We start from the raw sequence: 26,845 nt of genomic DNA, 5'->3' as shown, positions 1-26,845 counted from the left end.
TTATTATTTACTTTAATATTCACACTAGTCTTCTTACAAAACTACTTCTTACTTTCTTTGTAATCCAAGAGTTACTCGAACTAAAAGTCTTATATACCTACCTACGGCTCGCTTATCTGCCAGTTTTAATGGTCCAGTGAATAGGCTATCTCGTTCTTACAACTCAATTACAAACATTGATGAAAATATTGATGTGTTTTACAACAGTCTACCAATTTACCGTAACTTTGTTTTGCAAGCTCTTAATGTGGTTTTAGTTTAATTTTGTTGGTTTATTATTGTTATTTTTATCTTTTAGTTTAAATTATTTTTTTTATTGTTCTTATTTTTTTTTGTAGTTGTTTGTTTAGTTTTTTCCTTCAATATATTGCTAAAGTTCTTATGTAATTGATATGTGTGTTAAATTTGTGATGTCACATTTTCTTGTATTTTTAGGCATACACAATGTTTTAGAATTATAAATAAACTAGCGGATCCGACAGACGTTGTCCTGTCTACACGTCTTTAATTTCAAAATTTCAATTTTTAATAAGCCATTTTGATGAAAATTATTATTCAAATGTTATGACAATATCTAACGATCCAGCACATGGTCACACACGATATAACACAATGATAACAAAACTTTTTTTAAATTTCGGGACAGACTAAAATTAAAATTCGAATATTATTTAAAATTTGACACTGCGATGGTAGCGCCGTCTGTCGGATCCAATGTAAAACATTCCAAAATCAACAACAACTAATAAATTGAAAATTAATTAAAAAAACATTGTCCAGCGGACAAAATTGTGAATCTAAACCATTCCCAGATCCCCTTGAACACACACAAAAAATTTCGTCTAAATCGGTCCAGTCGTTTAGGAGGAGTTCAGTCACATACACACGCACACAAGAAATATATATATTAAGATAAACTCAGTATTGTCTGGATCACATCACTTTTTAATATATAAATTATTATTATCAAAATCTCTTTGAGAGTTATGGGGATATGAAAGAAAAGTGCTGTGTGTTAGGGTTTCTAAAATTGTATAAATAAATAAATAGAAACACAAAAAGTTTTTACTGTAAACAATGCGTTATAAAGAGTCAGATTTGTGAACCGTTTTAGTAAAATATACCCGTGTTAGGGTTCCCAGCATAACAAACAAACAATCTTTTCCATATTAATATTTTAAATTTACTTAAATGACATACAATATAATATTCATTGTAGTTTTGTAAATAACAGTCAAACTCCACAATTGATTGATGTTTTTCGAGTAGTCACGCGGGAAATTGTTCCAGCGGAACAACCAACCTTAATCTAGGAGACCGGGTGTGTCATTTTGATTTGGATTTTGGTCTAAAATACATAGTTTGAAAATATAGACAAATTTACGATGCTATTTTGTTTCCTTTACTTATGCCAGCAAACGAGTCTTATACACGAATAAGACGGATAATATTTAGAATTACCTTGCTTTTGACAAATTGTTCCAAGCAATATTTAAGTATTAACTGCTAGAAAACCCTGAAAGTCTTGCCCGAGCACATAATAAACTTGCACATAGTGCTTTACATACGTCTCTGTACATAATTCAGTTAGCTGGAAGCATTAAATGGTAGCTGAAGCGAACAAAACACTTAGCCGAACATTCTAGCAATACATCGTTTTAAGCTACACTACGGGGCATACAATTTAGGCGAATTTTATAACGGGGTTTGTTTATGTGTTTTAAGATCCTCGGAAGGTTGAGTATCAAGGCTATGTTATAGTTAAACAAGCTATTTAAGCTGCCATGTTTGACAATAAGCGGGTTTCTTGGACGATGGTAACAAAATACTTTTAGTTTAGTTAACTAACGGAATTTTTAATTTAGAACAAATAATTAACGAAAATTATCCTAATGTTAGTAACCCCAATTTATAAAACCTTAACATTGACTAGGTTTTAAAAAGATGGACATATTTAAACAACTGCGACAACGTGTTTTAATCGATATTGAATGTTCTATTTATTTTGGCGCGTAGTGTATATGGGTTAGTACAAATAGCCGTAGTTACAATAGAATTCCCCATATCATATCGACTGCTTGCAAATCGTTAGGAGGCATTCTATTAGGATTTGCACATCAATTTGCTTAGCGAATTTGTGACAATCTGTTGCTCTTAAGCATTCTAAATAATGTGCAAATACTTAAATTATTTTACAAATATTTTGTAAAACTATATAAAATTCATAAAATTATATTAATAGGTACGTGTAGTCAACTGGATACAATTATTGTTACTCAAAAAGACCCGGTGGTATTTTTTCATTATTATAGGCACTCACATTGCCTGAAAGCTTGTAAGTGCGGTTCAGGCCTTTGATCTAAGGAATATTGGTAGATATAGTGCGTACAGTTGCCCACCACCCCAGACAAGGATTCTCCACTGGGCGTGTGGTACCCTGCGATATATGCCTTTCTACCGAAAAATATTTTTTATATTGTACTAATAGCATTTTCGACGTGACTAAAAAAACGAGCAGTAACGCAAGATCGGCTCTGTAAATTACAGAGCTATTTTTGTAATCATTTGTCCTCCGAAACTACTGCTATAGTTACATTTATACAAATCGCAGTGGTTTTCTAACATACAAAATCATGATTTTAGTAAATGATTCGACAAAAAAAAAACAAGTTAATTCAATTAATATTATAGTTATTTTGAAGTTATAACGTTTTCTATTTTTTACGTTATTTTTAATTACGTAACAATTTCAATTTAATTAAAATGATTCTGTGTATTTTATAATGAAAATAAAATAAAACGGTTTTCAGTGAATTTAGTGAAAATTAAATTTTGTTTATTATGTTCAAGCCTTTGAATGACGTTTTACAGTTTAATTTGAATTGTATTTTAAAATAAATAAACAGACTATCATGAATATTATAATTTAATGGCGCAACTTTTAAGTGTTCGATGTGCCGACAAAAGCTCGCAAATCCAGATTCGCGTTTTTGGATTCTATATAGACGACAGAAAAGTTGGAGGAAGTAAAAGGGAAGTCCCCCCACCCCTAAGAACCTCATTATGTTATTAAATATAATGATAAAAACACAATCATAATGTTTATGTACATCTGATAGTAAAACTGTATAAATAGTTACTTAGTTTCTTATTTTTCACCGTGCTAAACACTTCTTTAACTATGAATAATGGGAACATACTTTGCAATATCAATCTATTAGTATTTATTAAATAGCAAACCATCACAACACTGCATTGATATGTAAGCTTAGGATATTCAAACAGTAATTTGAAATGCAAACTGATTTGATTTGAATTACGATGAAAACATTATTGGAAATCATGTTTTGACGTTCATATTACATTTAATGATAATTATTTAGCAATAATTAGCACAAATTATAAATGTAAATTAATTATACGTTGTTAATATTCTAAATTTAATTATATTTTGTATCATCGAAATGCTACCTTGTAAATTAACGTAGTTATTGCCTGTATAATGTCCAAAAATCGAGTAGGTTTAGGAGGTAGGGTAGAGAGTACTTTGACATAGAAATCGGGTGTTCCATATCCCGTCTATGCATTTTCTGTCTGTATACACAATAACCGTATAGTCAAGTGTATAACAAACGAACGAATTAACAAAAAGCACAACATCTTCTCTCCTCGTAAATAAAAGAAATTCAATACTCAGTACATAGTCTTACAGCAGTTGCATTGGTAAAGATTAAAAGACACCGTTTGGTTCGTTTACTATGTATGAAAATTTCAATCTGAATTGTTAATTGTTCATTCATAAAGTCGTGCCAAATAGTTGGCAGAATTAATGGTAGTTTATGAACTCCGGTCGTTTGATGAATCAAATCTCACCGTGGGCGGATGTTAAACACCTACGTCGCACAATTACAGACACAAGTTTATTCGTACACATTTGTAGAATACCAACACATACGCACAGATTATTTTAATTTATAAATGTAGTTTTCAGGTCCCAATGCTTAAGTGTGAATGCAGAAAAAGCCGGGGTAACAAACTTTCGGTACTCTTTTAAAAAAACAATCATCGATTGATAAGACCACCCAATGTTTACTGTTTATTTCAAATTAAACAGCAATAAATTTGTATTACAACACCTGGTTCTAATATATCAAGAGCAGTAGTGGCTTTGATTAATATTTACAGATATATGATAAAAATGAATTAGAGCAAGGGCCAATTGCAATTTTATACATAGTACAAACCAAACAAACAAGGATTACTATGCACGCGAGAGTTCCCTATCTTAAGTGAGAAATTATCGTATATTTTAGGGACGGAATCTCTCACCAGCCTGGCTGGTTTTTCATAAAATCGAGAAATATAATCAGAAATTACCCTCTATTCGGAATACATGCAATTACTAAAGTAAGAAATATCAAATCACGCTCCCTCATCAGATAATAATGTAACATTATGTAGTCACGATATTTGAAAATCAGACTCAGTCGTTGCCAAAACTATAGTAATAAGGGTTTGCGCTGTATTTTGAGAGCAAATTATCGTACATTATCTTTTTAGGCTGATACATACAATGCATACAAGACATTGGCGGTGCGTGAAATAAATTAGTGTTTCGACTTTTACTAATTGCTTGGCATATTTAATGAAGATTAATGACGTTTGACAGTCTTAATTTTCATAATCTTATATATAAAATTCTTGTGTCACGGTGTTAGTAACCGAACTCCTCCGAAACGGCTCGACCGATTCTCATGAAATTTTGTGTGCGTATTGGGTAGGTCTGAGAATCAAGTCTCAATCAAAAAGTCTTTCTCTTTGCACATAGCTGCATGGTAACTAATTAACTAATACAAAATTACAAGACAGATATCAACTGTAGAGATATTATTTTTATTCAATTATACAATACATTATTGCACGAGTTGTCAAAGAATATACAGCATTAAAAAAACTTTTTAAGAAGAGTTAATTCAAATTAATTAAACAACTAAATTATATTTAGCCTTTAGGGAATATAAAACAGTTCGTGCCTAAGAAGCCTAAATCAAAGCTAATAACACCCGTAGCGAACAAACAAGGCTATATATTCAGAGCGAGATAATTATGCATGATTTAAGCTCACATCAATTTTTATTAGTTCTAATTACTATAGCATAACAAGAAGTTCGTCATTGAAAATAATGTAATAATACATTAGTTTGTGGTTTTTGAGGGTTTTGTGTATTACGACACAACATAGTTTCAAATATAATTAAATTAATAAGATTAAAAAAGTACAATTTTAATTCATAGTTCAATTGTCCTTCACAGATTAAATAGTTTCATTAATTGGTATAATAATATTCGGATGTAAAGGAAAAATACAAAATCATCCCTATCACCTCGACCTCCGTCGTTCCACAAGCCTTTCTTAAGGTGTTTCTTAAGAACTATCTGCCCATCCAAGTATATCCAAATCAATTCGACTTAGGATCCTTCTAGGAAAGAGCGTATCAATTCTTAAAAAATACAATACAATAACACTTTTTCAGACATATTTAAATCATGCGGCTAAATGAAAAAAAAATCTTATAAGTTTCTCATTATTCCATAAGGATTCAACACTATTCTCTATGGGCACTTGTCCATTATCTATGCTCTATACCAAATTCTGACAGCCTACGCAATAGTTAAATGTCATGATGCAATAGACCGTAGTGATGCGTATCTTTGACAACCATCAGTCACAAGTGACAGTACGACGTCAAAAGCTGGCTTCCGGCCAATAGTTATTATTTACTAGGTGAATCTTTATTTTTGTTAACGCAAAAATAGATTTCCGGTTATTTTGTCTGGAAGACGGTTGCTATATATTAGTGTTCTTTTGATAGTTAGTTTGACTTATTTAAATGTAAGAATTTACATAATACGGTATGATGTTAATCGAATAATGGGCAACCTTGTATAAAATTTTAATTCATAATCTTATTTGACTTGTTACAGCTTAAAAACAGTGATATACTGATTGGTTGTAATACCTAATGAAATAAATATATTTGAGCTTAAATACTTGTTTGATTATACTTCCTTGATTATAGTTTTAAATTTATTTATTTATTTATTTATTTATTGGGAAACCAAACAGAGACATCCTTATAATAAAAACAAAGTCAAAAATAAAACACAATACAAACACATTGGATGCATCCACAACAGGTTACACTTATACAACCATAAAAAATAATACATGACAACAACACACATAATAATAGTGTAAATCAAGAACGTTGTCAGAATTATATGCCTTACAAAATTCTTGGTTCTAGATTATATAGATTTTGACTGTTGGGATTTGAAGATACGTCCTTAGGGTTAAAACACTCGGCTACGGGCTATAGTATGAATACAGTAATTTCTTTCATCCTTATATTTGGTAACGTAATGTTTCATTTTATTGTTAATTAGTAATAATAAATCTAAAAACCCTGTTAGTCTTCCATTTTTAATGTTGTAAGGGATCGTTATTGATAATTGAAAAAACGTAAAAAATTACAGATAATAAATTCTAGCCTCTATCGAGTATTTTTACAAACTCGACGTAGGCGTTCCATTCTCACAAAACGCTAATAAAACTTTGCCAACAGGCCTACAATGACAAGTTTATTGAAATTATTTACGCTTTATTAGTCGAATGTTATTTTAACAACGAGAATTTTACTAATTTAATCTTTGTTATGTTTTAACAACTCTATTAGCAGTAACGAAAGTAAACCTTCTTTGATTTAAATAAAAAAAAAATAAAAGAAATAATTTTAATAAAAAAAAAAATTAGTAGGACCTAGGTTACCACACCAATTTCCTCATGAATTTACAATATTTATCAGACCTACGTAATATGTTAATAGTATTATTAAGATGCAGATGCAGACATAATATACATTTTTACACGCAAATTTATATTGTATGTTAGAATCTTTACTATTTTAAGTAAGTTTTAGTTTTTTTTGATAATTATTATCTTAATACCAACATACCGACAACGTCTTACTTCTCTTTTTCAGTTTTTCATGAAAACTCACAGAAATTAATAAAACGAAAGGAACAAAACGTTTCGCAGTTTCTAAATCACTAAATTCATGATTTCGGGTGTAGTAACAGTCACTTTTGGCTTCACTCCAACTATTTTATGTGAATTAGATGAGATTTGCTCTACTACATTTCTCATAAATATATTGCAATCGGATAAAAAATTCAACCAAATCAATGTTTGGCTACTGGCCACTTGCTTCGAATATAGTTAAGGAGTATTGGTAGTATAAATATTTCGATATTAACATCTCGTCTTTTAGTATTCGGTGGGATGAAAAGTTCGTAGGGTAAGAGAAAATAATATTTTTTTGATAGAATTTTGATTTGACCATTCAACATAACAATATTATTCCTTCAAAAACGACACGACTATTATAGCGGTCATAGAAGAGCATCGTCCTCGGTGCTCATTTCGCTTCGTTTAAACTTAACAAACCACTTCTCAACGATTATTTTCCTGGGGCAGTCTGAGAATAATGTTTATCAAGCCAAGGCTTGACTTAAATACTATTTGTTTTTCGCCAAAAATCAACGGAAAAAATATTAACACACGAAATTTGTTTTTATAAATTTTTTTAAACCTAACAAAAGTTCCTACACTTAAAATAATATATCTCACAAACTAATAAAGTGACAGAAGTTAATTTTTAACATGTACCTTTAGAAGGTTAGTGCTAACTAAAAACTATATTAATTAAATATTAGTAGCGCCATCAATGAGTCAGCCTACAAACTTTACAGCCCATCTGTTACTATAACGTAAGATACTGACAGCGCCTACGCATGGTGTAGAAAGAACTACAAGAATAATAGTGTTCGTTTAGTTCCAAACGATGACCGTACAACGTATTGTAACAATAAATAAATAGTTATTGTATATTATATAACGTTTTTAGATTTGATGTATTATCTAAGCAGCTCAGAACTACGAAGAGATGAGCGTGAGAGAAAAGCTTCTTAAGTAGCACCATGCATTCAATAATATAGTTCTGGGAGTAAATTTAAATTAAAATTTTTAGTAATGAAATTATACAAACAAATTACTTTGACGACTTATATAGGTACCCCAGTACAATCACCTAGAAGTTTGGTCTACAGTGCATACATTTTAAAACAAATATTTGCCTTTTCTGAGAAAAATTTAAAATATCCAATGTTTATTTTAGAATAATATGTCACTGAGTAGTTCTAGCTTCACTATATTCAGTCGTGAAGCGACATTTCTATTTTACATACTTTCCAAAGTTTGCAAAATATATCGACGAAGCAATGTATTCCCTATCTGAAGATAGAAAAGGTACATTATCATATATCTTGCAAGCCGATATCCGCCCGGATATAAAGGATATTTTCTAACCGGCTTCACCCAGGAGTTATCTAGCATATTGATAGGATTTAAACTGGATATAATATTATTATAATACAGCCAAAATCTGTGGCGTTATGAAGATTTGGGAAATTGATAGCAAGTGTTTGAAAGCGGTCTTCTATTTTTAAACTCCTAAACGATTTGCTTGTACAGCAACCTATGAGGGCAGAAACATATTTATCTGTATTGTTACTGAGAATTGTATGCGTAACTTACTTCCACCAAATGAACTTTGGATTGAATTTACTTCGGTTTTAAGACATTACTTTATCAGCAATTTTGCTATTCAAAAAAAGAAGAGAATTCAGGAAGCTAACTTTAGAGGCGTCAATAATATATGTAAATGTATGGCCCTGAAACAATTGATAAACTTCTTGATTGACAAAATCTTGGTACCTTGAACATTCTTACGTATTATAAACAGACCGCGTCTGTTTGTACAAAAAACTGCCGAATGGATTTTTGGTTTAGATTAGGTTAGCTTTATTTGATTATGTTTTGTGTAAAACCTCTTTATTGAACAGGGTGCACACGGGCAGGAGGCTCATCTAATGGTAAATGATACCGCCGCCCATAAACAGTCTCAATGCTAGAGGGCTCGCAAGTGCGTAGCCGGCCTTTTAAGAATAGATACGCAGCTTTTGTGAAGGCCCCTAAGTCATTGAATGGATTGAAAGACTTGATTACTTACACTGATATTTTTTCTAATATTATTATTGTTACATTCCTTTTAAATGATTGTGTCTGAGGCGTAAACTTACTGTTGTAATTAACATGTACCTTATTCTTTTTTTTGCTTTCCATAATTATTCCTTTTTGTTCATTTTTATGTTGAGTGTTTTGTTAGTTATAAATGTTATGTCTAATTGGTTCGGAAATACTTTAGTAGGTAGCTGGTTCGTAATAGCAGAAACTGCCTTAAAACTCGGAATATTCTGCCTCAACGTCCGATGATGAAACTCAGCTACGAATAACAGTAGAAACTCTATCCACAGTTAATTATAACAAATCCGATAATCCAAGTTGAGCCCAAGGCGATCATACTTAATCAAGTTACTTGTATCTAATAGGAAATTTTATCAAAAACTGACTAATATTGTAGGTAAACGTTTTTATTCGTACAATTATGTTTGGCAACAATAAATCTAATTAACTTTGTCGAAATTGTAAAAGTCTTCTTTATTACTGTCGGTCTTTGTCCATTCACTTACCAAAGTGGAAAATGGCGATGAAATAAAAGTTAATGGCCCGCTTTATTCTGATTTCAGATTCAAGCTACGAGATTTTTATCTACTTAAATATATAAAATTAAATGAATGGGTTTAGCCCTAAATTAAATTGAGGTCAAGATAATGATTCTAAACATAATATCGCTAACTGGTTATATTATGTAGTTTATGTAATAATATTTTAATTTAATCAAATCAAATGATATAATCAGATTCTCAATTCAGGTCGTGCGTTTCAACCTCAGCTGTGTGTCACCAGGTTCCTCCATGTGAGTGCTACAACACTCGCTCGTAGCTTAAAGGCATCGTCAGGAAACCGGAATGTGTGGAAAAGAACTACCAGCCATGTATATAAGAGCACAGGAATAGATCGCTAAATGTCATCGCTTGTCTACTTCTTTGCACTTGATGTAGACAAATGTCTATATTTTTATGTCTTACTATAAACGAAAAGTTCACGACGTTTATCAGACTCATAAAGATCACGCAGCTTCCATTACAGATAAACGATAATTAAGGAATCAGAAATGAGACCCAACACGCTGTGTAGCGTGTGCAAATAAAATTCTATATATTTAGTACTAAGGTCTATTATAACTAATACGTACAACTAAATCTTTTTTAATGTGGGCTACAAATACTTGTCTCTCAGTACGTATAGTACGTACGCCGAAAAGCGTACACAAACTGCCTCATATGGACTTACAAAATACCTTTTTTGGATAGTCTTAATACGTAAAATCACTAAAGCCACTCGACAAGCAAACAGGAAGTGATAAAGCACTATAAGCCACGTTCCAAATTCGAAAATTCATGTGAAAGGATTTTCAGCACTTGTTTCAGTCAACTATCCATTTTAGCGGACATTTTAAGATCCAATCGAGTTTCAATCTAGACCGAACGAGTCCCTGCGGAAGTTTTATGTCTTTCTGATATATGAGACAATGACTTAATGGAATTAAAAGACTATCTATGGAGTCCAATTGAATTTATTTTGTACTTTATTGGCTGTAGACTGAAGCATATGTTGCGGTTCCGGATTCAACCAATTAATATCATGAGGATATTCTGGAGACGCCATGTCTACCAGACCTAAGTTTAAGAAAATCCCTTTTAGAAGACATTTTGATATTTTCCTGCTGCCTATCTTCTCTCGGCCATCAGCCGATTAGATAGCAGATGTACCTGAAGGATGCACAAAAAAACGAAGACAGTCTAAAGTAAACAATAATTTATGGATATGAGATGTTATTATTCCTTTAAAATAAGCTGCTGCGTGATGATTGAACACAGAACTACTTTTATGAACAAAGATGTTCTAGAAAATAAATTAACAAAAAGAAACAAAGAAATAATTTAGTCACACTTATTTGTTTCCTTATTGTAAATGTACCTATATATTACCTACTAGATAAATAAATAGTAATATATCATATAGATATAAATATATAGTATAGAAAGCTTTCTGATTGTAGGTAAGGTACAGCTAACAAACCGAATATCAAAAACAATACGATAAGGTCCAAGTTGGAGAATTAATACAAACTTTGGAAGTCCAAAGGTCAGATGCTAATCTTCGCTAAATGTCAAAGAAACATCGACAGAATTATCGTTTCGTCATCCAAAGCTTACGTATTCCGTCCACTGTGGTATTTAATTTAATTTATTGTTTTTAGTATATCACAGTCGAAAGACAAAATATATTAATTTATTTAAATTCTTGTATGACTTAGGGAAAGGACTATAAATGTACATTTACCACTAGTTCTGAAATCTCAAACTTCGTGTCTTTTTAAATGCAATTATAATAATTATATATTTTAGTACTAAAATATAACTGTTTCACTAATCTTCCATAGATTACTAATCATCTACTTAATTATTGTAAAACATTTTAATATCCTATTCTAATGTTTGAAAAATTTTGAAATTTGTTCTAATTGAATGTGTTTATTAATTCCCTTTATCGAATAACATAAATATATCAAGGAAAACGCTATACCATAATGTAATGTAGACTTGTTAGAAATGAAATAATGCAGCGAATTACATGTAATCTATGTAAACACATAATTATTACGCACCTATACATTCCCTTATTTGAATGTAGGCGTCGAGATCAAAAGGCAGAAAAGCAATTTAGTTTTAATATGTACTTACGTCACAAAAGATTACATTTTCTTTTTACATTTTGAGTCATTGACTTTTAGGAAAATCGTGGGTGTTTAATAAATAGATATATGGTGATTTTAAACTAATATTGACGCATATAAATTAACCTCGGATATGGTTAAAAAAATTATTACAACAGTTAAGTAACTTTACTATGGTAAGTTATATATATGTAGGTATATATTTTAGTAAATAATTATATATATAAACATATCTATATATAGACAGAAAAAGATCTACTTCTCAAGGTAGGTAGGTAGTGTTTACCTCAAGGTACCTAGTTTATTAAATTTCATTAACTGGGACAATCTTTTTTACTAAAATTTTATTGTAATTAATACAATCTATAGAAAAGGCTCGTTTGCTTTAAAATCAGCAGAATGACGTGATCCAATTTGTGGTTTTTATTGATGGAGTTTTACAGATTTTAATTAGAGGCAAGTCGCGCGTGTTTATTGAACCGAGAGATCAAACGAAGCGGTGGAAACAATTTCACATTTTTATTCCAAATCTATTTTGAGAAAGGTCGAGATTCAAAACCTTTGAATCGATTGAAGAAACAACAATTCATTAATCTTTGATGTGTCATTAATTGTGCCGTAAGCTTAGTCTTATAGCTTGGCATGTTTGACATTTAATTTGTTCTCTTTAATATAGGACAATTTACAAGATCCCTTTATAGATTAATTGTCTTTTGTTGGATTAAAATTTTATGAAACAAAAAAAAAATCTATTGATAAAGTATCCTTCGTCTGACAGTTAAGTGTCATACACTAAGATGCATACGTGAAGGTGCGGTGAATGACAAACAGACGACGCACGGAAGCAACTATAAGTATATACAATGAGTGCTTCAATAAATATTATACAGTTACGGAATGTATGGTTGTCTTGGGTAATGATGAAACACATTATTATTATTTAATTGTTTTTTCATACTGATGCCAAATTAGACCGACACACTTCGACATTTATATAATAGCTAGAAGTTGTTCAAATTATTTTTTTGACTAAGCCTCTGTGGAATTTAAAAAACGCAATACCTTAAAACATTATCGTTTATTAAAAAACGAACGGGTCGTAAAAAAATGTCATGGAAAAATAACATTTCTAAATAATACAGTGATTTCTCTTTGACACCAATTTGTATTCCAATCTCCCTTTTTCCTTCGTGATGCACGATTCAATTTATTTGTTCTGCCCTAATTTATACGAAGGCTGTTAAATCCCAAAGGGTTGTGTTATTTCTCATACTGGTACATGATTGTAGAAACTAAAACCACAGAATGTAAAATTATTTCCAAATTACTACATGTTGAATATAATGTGTTCGTAATAATATACAATAAGACCATTTTTATAAATTCTGTTGAGGGTAATACAATTTTTTGTAGCACGGCCGATAATTTTGATTTCAAGCCTTGTTTGATTTCACATTCTTTGGCTTTCTTAACTTCGGTAATTTCTTTGACATTCGGCAATTTCAATGGCGTGTTGTGAACTTTTTGCCTATTTATCCATCTGACAAGGCTGAATGTTATGTATTGTTACTAGAAATTGTGTATCAACGGCTGCCTGTTATTTGTGACACTGGAAAAATCAATTATTGAAAATTAAAAGATAAATATGTATATATAATAGAAACTAGCTAATATGATTTTTTTACTTAGCCTGCCGTTTTAGTAAATACATGCCAACAAATGGAACATTTTCTATGCTATCCGGTAGAGAATGTTCGCTTTTTGGGAATAATTAATATATATATATTTCATTTTTCTCTTTGTTAAGAGTTTCCCCGAGTTCAAGAAAGAAAACGGAATTGAAGCCAACTTCATTTTTTATATAACATACTCATATTGATTATTTGTGTGGAAAAATAAATTGTTTTTGTTTAGCAAGCACAAGGAGATTACGTCATAGGCTGTAACTCAAACTTGCGTGTGTGTGTAACTGAAATATATTCAAATTATACAAACAAGTTTTGTATCATATTTTTCATTTCCCCGTAATAAATTGAAATGACCCAATTCGCGCAAATTATAGGAAGTCGTAAATATGAGATGGAGGATGTAATATATGAGTCAATCTCAACAACTCATTCATCATAGACAAACACACAAATTGCTTTCTGTGCGTTTCACATACGAAGAAAATATTATGTTATTTTCGCACATTGTTCACCAAATTATGTTTTACGTTATTATTACGAACACGATAGCAACTAGGTTGGATGTAGTTTGTAGTCTTAATTTACAAGCTTATGATTGGTTTTACAAATCACTATAGATTAAGAAAAATCATAATAGAATACTCGTGCATAAAATGATACCAATGTTTTCATTGACCATTTCTTTTGAGTCTCATATATCTGGGAGGAGTTGACTGCTGAACCCGACGTGTTTTTTAGATTTAATACCCTTCTAAACGGGTTTATCCTCAACTGATTCGTATTGACAAAGTATATTTGTCGTAAATAACGCATTTATATACAGCAAGTGACCTTTGACAGAGATGTTAGAAGGTAAAGCAGAAAGGATTACAACTTATAAATCGTCTCAATAATAAAAGAAATACGAAAACAACATGTAAATTTCGCCATTACTCTATTTCGATGTTATTCATAAAGAGAGACTCGTAAAAAACTTCTTTCATCGCGATAAAAGTCACAACCAAAATAAATATGTCGACGTAACGCGCGCGAGGTTGGTATTTCAACCGATAACATTCCAGAATTGATTTCGCATTCGCATTTCTTCATCTCTTACTTGATTTTTCGTTCTTTGTAATAGGCAAGTAGGTGTCCAGTCTGTGTTTGACATATACCGTAAATTTTTGGGTCAAAGGAATGCCGGTTCCCTCATGATGTTTTCCTTAATCATGCGATCGAGTGGACCTCAGTCCTTCACCTGGACTACTATTGATTTATTTATTCTAGTTTTTACCACAGAATAAATGAAGAATATCGGTAAATCTATGTGTTCTCGTATCGTAATATTTGAATTGCAAATAACAAACAAAAAAAAACAAAGCAATCACATTGTTCAAACAAAATAATGTCACAATGGTCATAACAACTCAGGTTAAAAATTCTACATGTGTTTGTTTCAACACCAGTCATACATTTAATACATTGATTTGTTAGGTTCAATCATTGGACTAGGCTATGAGATTATGTGATGTAAATGAATATCACCACACAGTAAAAAATATTGTTATACGTTTTATAAACAAACGACACGAAAGTTTAAACGGAAAGACGTACGTTTATACGTTTGCGTCATCATCGATACAACTTGAAGCTTATAATGATAAACAAAATTCAAGGCAAGATACGGTCTGGTAGAAGAAAAATGTCTTGGTTGCATCACGTACGGGGGAGGCCGACATTATCACCGAGGAACTTGTTAACCTGTATTTCAAGTTGTTAACAGCCAACCTGAAAGAAATAAAATGGCACCTGAAGATGAAGAATAGACTACTGGCTGGCCGCATGAATTTTGTATACTTTGACAATAGTAGTATACGCGACCAAAAAACTTCAAATAAAAGTTATATTATGGTTATTTGGAACAAATTAAATTTAGTATTAAAAATATTCATATCCAACACAAAAATTTACTCTATTTGCCACTAGTAATTATAAAATAATGGTTATATTAAAATTATTAAGTTTGGTCCCTTTTGCAGAGTGCCTTTAATGCTGGCAGCATTTTCTTGCTTTATTGCATTACTATTAGTGCCTGTGCAAAATCAAAGTTGTCGGAGAGAGTCTTATATGTGCGCCCTTTATTATTATCTCTCTCTCTTGGCCCTGCAGCCGCGCCAGCTTTTGTCAATCTCTCTCACGAGCCCTCTGACATTGGAGTATCCTTGCGCTGTGTTATTACTTAATATGAGATGAGCCTACTCCCTGTTTGACCCCTGTTCTATAAAAAAATGTGTGTCAATGTTCACACACAGCTCTAATAAGGAAACGATGAGGGCTGTACTTAATATTTTTTTGTTAACTAAGTTTAATAGTAATATTCAAACGCATTACAATTCAATTCTACACCGACAAAGTTATGAACGTATACTTCAACTTAATAGTGAGACGGTGTCATAGTTATTATTTGTTTAATAAACTTTGATTAAATTCCGGGATTTATATAAACAGGACTCGGTGCGAAGTAGGAAGATTTTAAATTAGAAATCTGATACTCACATCTTTGTAGGATACAAACCTGATGTTAACATAATAGTTAGATGTAAGTATCATATGACTGGTGAAGACTGTATTCAGGGTGATTGAAGATAGAGATCGTCCAGTTTTTTAACAATAATATTATATTTAGTCGATTATAAAAAACTCCGGTATCTTTGTTTCTTGGTAAATTATTAACTTTGATTGACATACAAAAGGTGTTTTTCCAGTACAATTTCAGAGAAATTTTTGGCACAGACAATTTTCCCCCATGTCTACTTCGACAGTTGTCCATTCCCGTTTATATTTTATATTTCGTACGTTTTTGCTTAGAAATATAAATCACATTTTCCTTACCTAGGTGAAAGAGGACTTTAAGGGCAAATGTTGATTTCGTATACGAAAATAACAATTGCTGCTTTAGCAGTATATAAACGCAAACAGCTTTAAAATTCAAATGTTTAAACCAAGTACTCCTTAGTTTAACAGTCGGCTTTTTTATTCGTTGCCATACTGACTCTAACTTCTAAAGTAAACAAAACATATAAGTATTTCGAATACACAAATAATTCATACATTCCTATGAATAACTGAAAACCTATAAAAGATTTCCATCGTGTTAATTTATGCAAATTAATTAAAGAAACACGAATGCCGCGTTACGGCCCGGCTGTACCTAATTTAGATTAATAGTGGTTGGTCTGCGATATAGCCTACTATAAAATATAGAGTTTTTAACCCTCTGTAATAAACTGTTTTATTCACTCAACGCTCTTAAAAGCTCGGTGAATTAATGGAGAATTTCTGCAAGGTGAAAGGAAACAGATTCGCAAATATATTTTAACAATGTACCTGATACACAACACAAACTAAATGTATGTAGGAGCAATGGCACTGGTTTCATCTGCCATTATCATTATAATATGTCGCTCGTAATAACAACGTCAAAGTCTAACCAGTTTTAAAGATTTAATTCTGGCAGTAGTTTCGATTTGCCTATATAATTAACGACTATTTGCTAGTAAAATCGTAGTCATTATTATTAATGCAATGCAATTATAATTAAATAACATCAAAGGTTTTATTTGATTTGACAATCTTGTTAGATCTTTAAATTAAAGAATTTTCCAAAAATAGAATAATAACTTTAAAAATATTTCAGCAACTTCGCCCTATGATAATTATCGAATTCAGCTCTTCTCAATATACTACAAAACCCTAATCCTCTGGTAAATGTGGTAGATATTGAAAGCGCAAAATTTGTTATTCCGTATAAATTACATAATACGTTTTCTGACCTGGACTCGTATTTCGGGCCTATCCCATTTCTTTCACACACATTATTGACAGGCGTCAATCTCACAGCGAAACCTAATTCGGGCAAACAATTTGCATAACATTTTATAACTCATAAAACAGCTATAAGATCGAAGCAGAGGTCAGCAACTATTCAAACTTTAGTCATTAATAACAACACAATGGCACATAAAATAAGATACGACAGTTTATCTGTTTCTCTAAGTAATACTGCAGTATCAAACCAAAGTTATAATGCTAAGTTGTTCTTACTTCTTGTTTATGTGGATTCAGTTATTAGAGTTGGGAAAGGATTAATGATTATTAGCAGACTTAGTTAATATAATGATTATCAAGAGAAATAAATTTAAATTAGAATGAATACAAACATCGATTTTAGATATTATTTATTTATATTCTTTCTAGCCAATTTAAACTACGACGTCATCGTAAATCTAATCTACTAAGGGCCCGTTTCACAATGTCCGGATAAGTTCCAAATAAGCTATTTTTTACTTATTGGTAGGATAAACTAGTGTTTCACGACTGTCAGATAGCGCTATTCGACATGAAACACGAAGTTTCTTATTCGGAACTTTTATCTTCCAAATAATGTATGTGTTGTATAGCTATTTGGTACTTTATCCATACATTGTGAAACAGACCCTAAACTTCAATTTTAATATTCTTTACTATATTCTTCTTTCGTGTCAGCTTCAACATTTATGTCATAAGCCCTTGTTTTAAATGATTAAAGTCAGTTGCAAATACACATAGCTTCAAACAAAGAGTTTCATTTACTTGATCATCCGTCCAACAACCACCACCGAACTAAATGGGTTGTTATAATAGATGCTTTCAGAAATAGCTGTTTCATAGCTGTATGATGTCCGATCTTGTTGGTCTGTTTTAAACATATTGTAATAAGTTTTGACACAAAAACATGCAGATTTCAGGTTGACCGGGTCATCTACTCTACTATATGTACTCATTACTAATGCAATCCTAATTACATAGTAATATGGGATTCATGTAATGAGAGAGTTTCATTTCCTGCAGCAGCTCATATTTTATTTTTAATTCCACTGCGGCATGCACTTTGCGGGTATTATTTATAGTTTTATTAGCTTTTTATTTCTTGAAATAAATGTGTTCTCTATTTCTCAACTCGTAAAATTTGTTTTATAGTATTTTTAGTATGAAATCGTGAAGTTGACGTCAGAAAGCAAATGGGGTTTTTTCCATTTGTCTTTGTATGAAGAACGTTTACAAAGAACTAGATTATTTTTACTGAAATTTTTGTTTGTATTTGTGTGACCTGCATTTTTTACTAAAGCACATCACATATGTGTTAAATATAATTTTCAATAGGTTTTTAACAAATACCTATGATAAATGATAAATAAGGTGAAGATAAAAGTTAAATTTTCAAAAAAGGACAAAATAATCTTCAATGTAATTTTTTTTAGTTTGCTATGTATTGATTTATTATTATTATTATTATTATTTTACGTTAAGAATATTTTGTAAATACTGTATATTTGTGTGTCGGAAATAAATAACTGTAATATATTTTTTAAATAATAATTTATTTAAATTAAATTAATCTTTTATATTGTTGCTATTAGAACTATTTGAGGCTTCTAAGCACGTTAATTAGCACAACTTTCTATTTATATTGTTTTTATCACAAATTTATTTGAAACTAAACGTCATGAGATATGGATCAATTATCTCTCAGGTCTCATCAAAATTGTTTAAGCCGTTTTTGAGATGTAACCACCCACGCACTTTTGAACAAATACCAGTATAATCAAGTAACCTGGTTTTGTTGAAAAGTAAATTAAAGTTGACTAAATTTTCTGTATTAATTTTAGTTTCCTGGTTATTACTATTATGTGTTTATTTATAAATTATTTTAAGACACCCTTAAAGATGAAGTATTTTAGCAGGATCTTAATATTCTTAATATAATATATTCAGACTAAACCTTATATATTATTGTACAAGACTCGTCGATGACGAAGCAAGTATTTGTGAAGCCCATGATATGGCTATTCGTAGATGCTGTAGCACACACGTAGCTATGTATTCGTAGCACGTTAGTTGTAGACCTAATCGGACTCTAGTATTTCGGTAGGTTAGAATATTCTTACGTATTCAACCTGCAAAGTCACTTTTTACGAGTGGAAAGGCTCACTATTGCGTGGCTAAAGTGATTTTAGTTGGAATAGTATGAAACTTATGTCATGTTAGAAGTTCTGTAACTTTCGAACCCGCATTCACTTCTTTGTACGTGAGTTAGATAAAAACTAAAAATGTTCCATCTTCCACCCAGCTACAGAACTAATATTTTATTTTATAACACCATAGAAGTTTTTATTGCTTTGTTTTCATTCGTGTTTCATGTTACATATTTTTGCACTTCTTTCTCACATTGGTTGCGTGAAAGAGATCACTTGAAATCGATAAGACAGCCAGTTGCCCTCCTGTCCATACAATTATGTCAACTATGTTATACTTCTGTATAAAATGAAGGTTATTAAAATACTTGATAAAATAAGAGTCTTGCTTATTAAATAAAAAAATATTTATTAAATAACACACACCGTAATGAGAAGTGAAGTTAAACAAGACAGAAGTGAGAACAGAGAATTTACACTGGTTTAAGTTACTAAAAGTCGTAACTCACCGTATTATTATGTATAGATAGGTTAGTATTTCAAAGTCACGATATTTTTGTTCGGAGCCCTTTTGATTTATTCGTGACGCGCCGTCCATGCTAAATGGGCCAAGTTTGAGAACCGTAACAAAATATAATTTACATATTTTCACAATCAGGACCACCCTGTATAATGTTGAATACTCCGGAAATGTACATTTTATTGATTTACGCCATTTGAATATTTATGTATTTGTCACTCATTTGTGGAACATTTTGTTATGTAAATTGTGTTATAAAACTTTTTCATTGTTTTTATCCTGTGATATAAAATAATAAATTGAATTTTATTATACTCTAGTGTGTAGGCGCGATGTTTGAACTAAATTAATAAATGAATCCTGAATAAACGACAACATGGGTGGATTTAATATATTACCTTATGATCAACATTTTGAGTATTTAATAATTGCTTTCATTATAAAATAAATTAATAAGAAGAAATATTCAACAAAATCCCTATTAATATTATCAGTAAAATTATTATTTACCTTGGCAAAAAGTAGAAAATTAAAATCCAAATATATTTTAAACCCTCTCGGTATTAAACTCAGATTTCTGCATATGTTTCCTTGAATCGATAGATTCCCTTTAGATGATAATTCTTTCGTGCGGCACGTCGCCAAGTTTTTGGATCGACAAGATGCCAGTGTCCTCGTAATATTTTCTTATACCGTATGAACTAGTGGTGTATATTCATTGCTCGATAAAAAAATATTTTTGTATTAATTTGAAACCAGATAGCATAAAGTTTGAAATAAAAATGTTACTTTACTTATTAACTTTAAACATTAATAACAAAATTTTTTTTATAAATTTGTTAAAAAAGACTAAATCTATATACTATCAGATAATGTATAAATAACAAAAATATAATCAAATAAACTATAAATAATAAATATTCAATTACTAAATAAAATGTATATTCAAATAATTAAGAAGCAATAATTTAAATGTGCCTTGTGTTGTACATTTTTCCAAATATATACAATAGAATACAAATAGAATTTGTTCGTACGTGAAAATCTGCATACAATTGTTCTTTATATCAATAATGAATTATATAAACTCGAATGGAGTTGCCGCACACAATAGTAATAACATGATAAAAAGTTTTGTGCTCGTTCAATTACTATTAAAATGTGTGTTATCGATTCTATTGTTATTTTAAGTAATACTGGAATGTTTGTTTCGAAAATACAGTTTTATTTCAAAGTAACAGGAGCCCAAGTGGTCTATTAAGAATATACTAAGACAATCTGTTGTTTCTGAAAGAAAAAAAAACAAATGACGATTACAAAAGCATATTTATTCAAATAAACATTTATTTACATTTCTATACTAAACCTGAAGCAGTTCCGTCGTAATAAATCCGTTTTATTCTACCAAATTCTCCCGATTTGGCACCTAGCGGAGTTTTTTTTTGTTCTCAGACCTCAAGAGAATGCTCGCTAGATAGAAATTTTGCGCTGATGAAGAGATAATCGACGAAACTAAAACCTATTTTGAGGCTAAAGTCAAATCTCACTATAAAAATGGTATCAAAATTTGTATGACCTCTGAAATCGCTAAGGTTTGTATCATATAACTATAACATTTTAGCCCACCTGTTAGTAGTTGCTCAAAAAATCCTAAATTAACTTCAAATAATCTGTCTTATTGCATTTCTTTATTAGTGAACACTGATCTGATCTATTTTATTAATGCAAAAATACAATTTGACAAAAAGAGACGAATGAGTATTTTAATTGGGATAGCTTATTAAGATTGATTTAGTTTGAAAGTATTTGGAAGATTTAAATATCACTCAAAAATTATGTATAAAACATAATTGGTTTGTTTGGAGAATAACTGATTACTTTATTAATTTAAATATTAATTTACCTTAACTCGGTTTTACCGGCACCAATTCAGTTATATCATTCGATAATAGATAATAAAAAATGTCTAATACTTCAGTCGTAAAGAGCGCTTAATCCGTATAACGACACTCCCAGCAGACCAAAACAGGTGTTGTGTGGCCCGATTCTACATGATACAGGTGACAATATAACATCAAATCTCAATTTAACAGAAGCTATTTTATGTTCTAATAATCATCTGGTAAACGAAGCTTTTAATATTGATATAGTTGACTTTTTATTTTCTTAAAGCGCATCTATTATTATTGTAATTGTTTCATGATGGACCAAACGTAGAAACTCAGAGTTAAATATTTCTAAAGCAAGCTCAAAGTGACCAGGGTAGCTTATGCTACGTGCTTTTTAATTAAATCCATGTCTTACAGTAGAATCTATGTTGCACATTTTTTGCTGGAAACATTTCAAAGCTTGAAGAATTAAAAGTGCACAACAAGTTAGCTGCGGAAATAAATTACTTAAAAACATTCTATAAAAAAAGATCGGGAAGCTATGTTAGGGTTATTTTATAGGACGTTATATTTGTTTTATTAAAAATTTGAATCTGTGTTTGACAACTCATTGATAGATAGTATGTCTTACCAAGTATAGTACCAAGCCTGGCTTGAAACCGAGGTTCCGGACTTGATAAGTGCTGAAGACTGGCCCTTATCTAACTCAGACCTCATCCCTTTTGGACTTCAAATTATGATCAGTTTCAAAGGCGCAGCAACAATGAGTCTCTTAAAAAATCTTTGGAGCAAAATTTCCCTTGAAAACACTGCGTGCAGAATCCAAAGATTCGTAGGAAACAGATTAAAGGCCAGAACAAAAGTGGCCATTTAAAGTAGAATATTTTTTGCTAAGACTTTAATAAATATGTAGGTATAAATTTCAATAATACTTCACTAAAAACAATGCATTTTCATTTGTAACACACCTTATGGCTGAACTAAGTATAAAGGATTCAACGTCGCGTGCTAAACAACAATTATAATAACTAGTGTTTGCTTGCTTAATGGTAAGGATTAATATATTAATGTCTGAAATTAATACATTAGCCTAAACTGAAAATTTTTGCTTAGAACTAATCCGATTTACATTATCTGAACAATAAATAGCATTAGTTATTTTCACTAATAACACAGATTTTTGTTACGTGACTAACTAGTGGTAAGTGTGGTCAATATAATCATCCGAAATTGTGGCATTTGCTAAAAGTATATCATTACTGTCAGACGAGATAGAATAATTAAAGATTTTGGTGATATATAACTCTTAGCATGTTCTAGTATCCTAATATATATAGCTGTAAAGGTAATTATAGGAAACAATAATTCTTAAAAGAGATCTATTGGAATTTTTAGATGGCACATTTAACCTACGCTTTGGACTGATATGTATAGATATGTCCCTAGTGATAAAGAGATGAAAATATAATAAAATAATATTGCTATGATACCGTTTCAAACGATCGATTATCCGCAATCCCGTGTGATGTATCATAACTTTCCCCAATGTACGGTTAGCAGGTGAATAATAGCGATCTTGCTCCGTCATTGCGTACCAATTACAAAATAGTTTGGACAAAGATTCACCCTCTTTTATTCGGGCGTGATGTGGCAATTTCCTATTTTCTCACATTCTATATAGACAAAAATTTCAATCGTTAAACGTATTTTGTTATTACTATAACAACGGGTTGATCGTAATACTATTAGTTTGTTATTGACGAGGACATCACATTTAAATAAATAAAAATAACGGAGAAAATGCGAATTTTTTACATTATACGACATCTTCATCAGTACTATAATCATATTCTCTCTAACCGCGACTGTAGTTACTTTATACTATACCTACTACCTATAATCTTCAATTCCGAATATATGTAAAAGATAGTTAATATTAACCCTTAAATGGACGATTTTTGTTTCACGTTTTAAAAAAATATATTTGTGTAATAGACATGTATTATTGTCTAGGAAAAATGAGTAAAAAAATCTAGACATGAATTTACTATACTTTTTTTACAATAATGTGAGTGTTGTTTATAAACTACATTGCGCATTTATTGAGATTTTGCAAGTATGGGTAAAATAAGAGTGGATATTATTTTTGTAATGTATTTATTTATTCTTCATTTTAATATTTATAAAATCAAATGCTTTTTTTCATATCACATAAAGATACACGACATTTTTAGCACATTTTGAATGTAAATCCCGAACATTTTGGGAATTTGCACCTCTGCTGCTTATCCAGCCAAACTGCTCAATGACATGTCTGTCAAATTTCTGATTCAATCTGACGTCTTTCAAAGGAATTGCTTGAGCTGGTCCTCGGAACTTCTTCATTACAAGTTCTCTTTGTATGGTGCTCCCACTAGGTCGACCACGTTTAGCGCCATTTGCAGGTAGACCCAATTTGCAGAGGGTTTCAGCAAGTTCTAGTCTGAATATACCCAAATTGAGAAGTTGATTATTTCCTTTTATATTATTTACCTTGAACATAACCCATGAATTTATAACTGCGATGTCCAGGAAATGATAAAATAAGCGCATGGTCCACCTGCGGCTCTTCATTGTGATGTGATAACGATATATATATAAATGAATCTAATAAGTCCACGCCTTCCATGTGTACTTTGTACTCCTTGATGACTTTGGGGCATGGTATGGCAGCTCTCTCTTTCTCCGATTTATCAGAGCGTGTGACTGTGGTTGTTGGTTCTGCTCCAACGTAAGTGGAAAGAAGGTTCACGGGCTTGGTACCTTTTCACACAACAGCACTTACGTCAATATCATCCACAGTCTCTACGTTTTTCTCATAGAATCCTCTGGGTACGTTCTTTTTCATTATAGTGGTTTTTTATTCTTGCAATTTGCAGTTTCTCAATCGGTTTACTCTTACTGTTCCCAGTGAGAAAATTCCTTCCTTAGCTAAATAGGTGACGAGAGGCACAGAAGTATAGAAGTTATCGAAGAACATATAATGTGATTCACGTTCCCTTGTCCTTGTCCTCTGGGGTGCTGCTTCTTCGGCTTCCAAAATAGGAGGGTCTGGAATATTTTCATCGTTGTCGATTTCGAGAGGAGGATCAGCATCCACTTCATCAGACTAGGCATTCTCACCTTCAGCACTATTTTCAAGTTCTCGAAGAACATCTCGAGCTGTTTGATAATAGTGACCTACATCCTCTACTTCGGAGTCTCACCCGTCTAAGCCATCTTCTGAATCTTCAAGAGTTTCTAAATATTTTGTAATTTCGCTTTCTAGTAATCGTGGCATGATGAAAAGCAAAATAAAAATCCTTCACCAAACATGCATTTATTAGGCAGGCAATGCGCATTGTAGTTTTCCTACAACATACCAGATTTCGCCTAATAAAACAGTAGCATCAAGTGATTTTCAATGTTTTACAACATGAACATGTAATTGAAGATATAATCAAGCAATTAAAAATAAGTTATATACTTACATTATATTTTATCAAAGTCCGAACACAGTTACAAAACTTAGTTTCGCGCCACTAGGAAAGTTTTCTTCAAAGTGATATTTGACATTAACTTATTTTCAATGCATAAAAATATTGGATAGTGCCAATATTAAAAAAAGATACAAAATTCTTTCAGAAATAAGAACTAGTTGTCAAAATTAACAAAAAATTAAAAGAAGGTCAATTTTTTCAGTGATGTTTAGTATGTTGTTTAAAAACAACATTGTCCATTTAAGGGTTAAATGAGGCAACGTGGTAAAGTAAAATATTACACAATATATTCCCTTATAACGTACGGATCTCCGAAAAACAGGTCCACCGCAACATTATTTCGTTTATTATATCTGAATCAATTAACACAAGACTGCATTCTCGATTAATAAACACAAGGCTTTTATGATAATTGTTATATTAATATGTGAAAGTAAACTTTGGTATATTCAGGCATAATTAAATTACTTCATTCCACGTTTACCCAGAAATATAACTAAGATGGCAAAAAATTACTGACGATTTCATTATCATTATTAGTAATTAGACTAGGGTATCCTACTAATAGGCTTAGTTACAATACGCAATTTATTTCGCCCTAAATCAAGTCCATACAAAAGAAGCGAAATGGACATAAAATTCCAATTCATTAAATCTCAAATATCCAAATTGCGTTGAAAATCAAGCACCGATTAAAATCGCTTTGGCTTAAATAATCTCTTAAATTAAATACCACATACCTTTGGATGTATTAACACCTGTTTCAGATAAATTTCACTAATAGTCACACAATTATAAGCACTACGATACACGCGGGTTTTCACAGGACGTGTGCGTGACGTCGTTTCTGATCTGCAGGCGATTCGGCACTGAAGCTTCACAGCTCTAGGAAAATGATGGAACACCGGTTCCATTCAAATTTTCATATAGAGCGCATGTCTAAAATTATCTGCGATTGAAATCCGACTTTATTCCAATGTAGGACAGTAAATTTCTCTTTGTTCTCATCCCCTATTAATACAATAAATATATAAATAGATAACGACAAATCTGACCCACCTATGGGAATAATTAATTGCTGTTTTAATTAAGTATTTACGTTAAAGTCATGTAGACCCTTAGTGTTTTCTTAATATAGTTTCTTTGTTTAAGAAAGCTTTTGAAATTTTCAAATTAGATTTGTATGCGGCATAGGATTTTCGATTTCGTTTTAAAATTTTGACACTTCTGACGATATTCGTTTTCTATTGTTTACTCTTTTCTTCCGCGATTGTTCGGAACTTTTTCAAAGCGATTATACATTAATATACTCATTATTAATATATTATTATTTTTTATGAGTTTTAAAAAAAATAGTTGCCAATATACGAAATTAGTATCACTTAACGTAGTCATTGTAGAAAATTATCGATTGC

The 26,845-nt window shown here is 31.1% G+C and overlaps 1 protein-coding gene across 4 annotated transcripts in view; it reads right to left on the bottom strand.

Moving 5' to 3' along the window:
• LOC111000645 (KH domain-containing, RNA-binding, signal transduction-associated protein 2) overlaps positions 1–26,294 on the bottom strand; it is a 69,607-nt gene extending 43,313 nt beyond the window's left edge. The window contains exon 1 of one of the 4 annotated variants that reach the window (XR_006750231.1): positions 17,323–17,384. The gene's annotated coding sequence lies outside the window, so the exon portion shown is untranslated. Of the gene's footprint in view, positions 1–17,322; positions 17,386–26,170 lie in introns of those variants that run through there. The other 3 variants (XM_022270173.2, XM_045628377.1, XM_045628378.1) reach the window with 3 other exon arrangements.
• Positions 26,295–26,845: the final 551 nt, after the last annotated feature.

Source organism: Pieris rapae, chromosome 5 (assembly GCF_905147795.1).
Source record: "Pieris rapae chromosome 5, ilPieRapa1.1, whole genome shotgun sequence".
NCBI lineage: Eukaryota > Metazoa > Arthropoda > Insecta > Lepidoptera > Pieridae > Pieris > Pieris rapae.
This window is presented reverse-complemented; position numbering and strand designations above follow the sequence as displayed.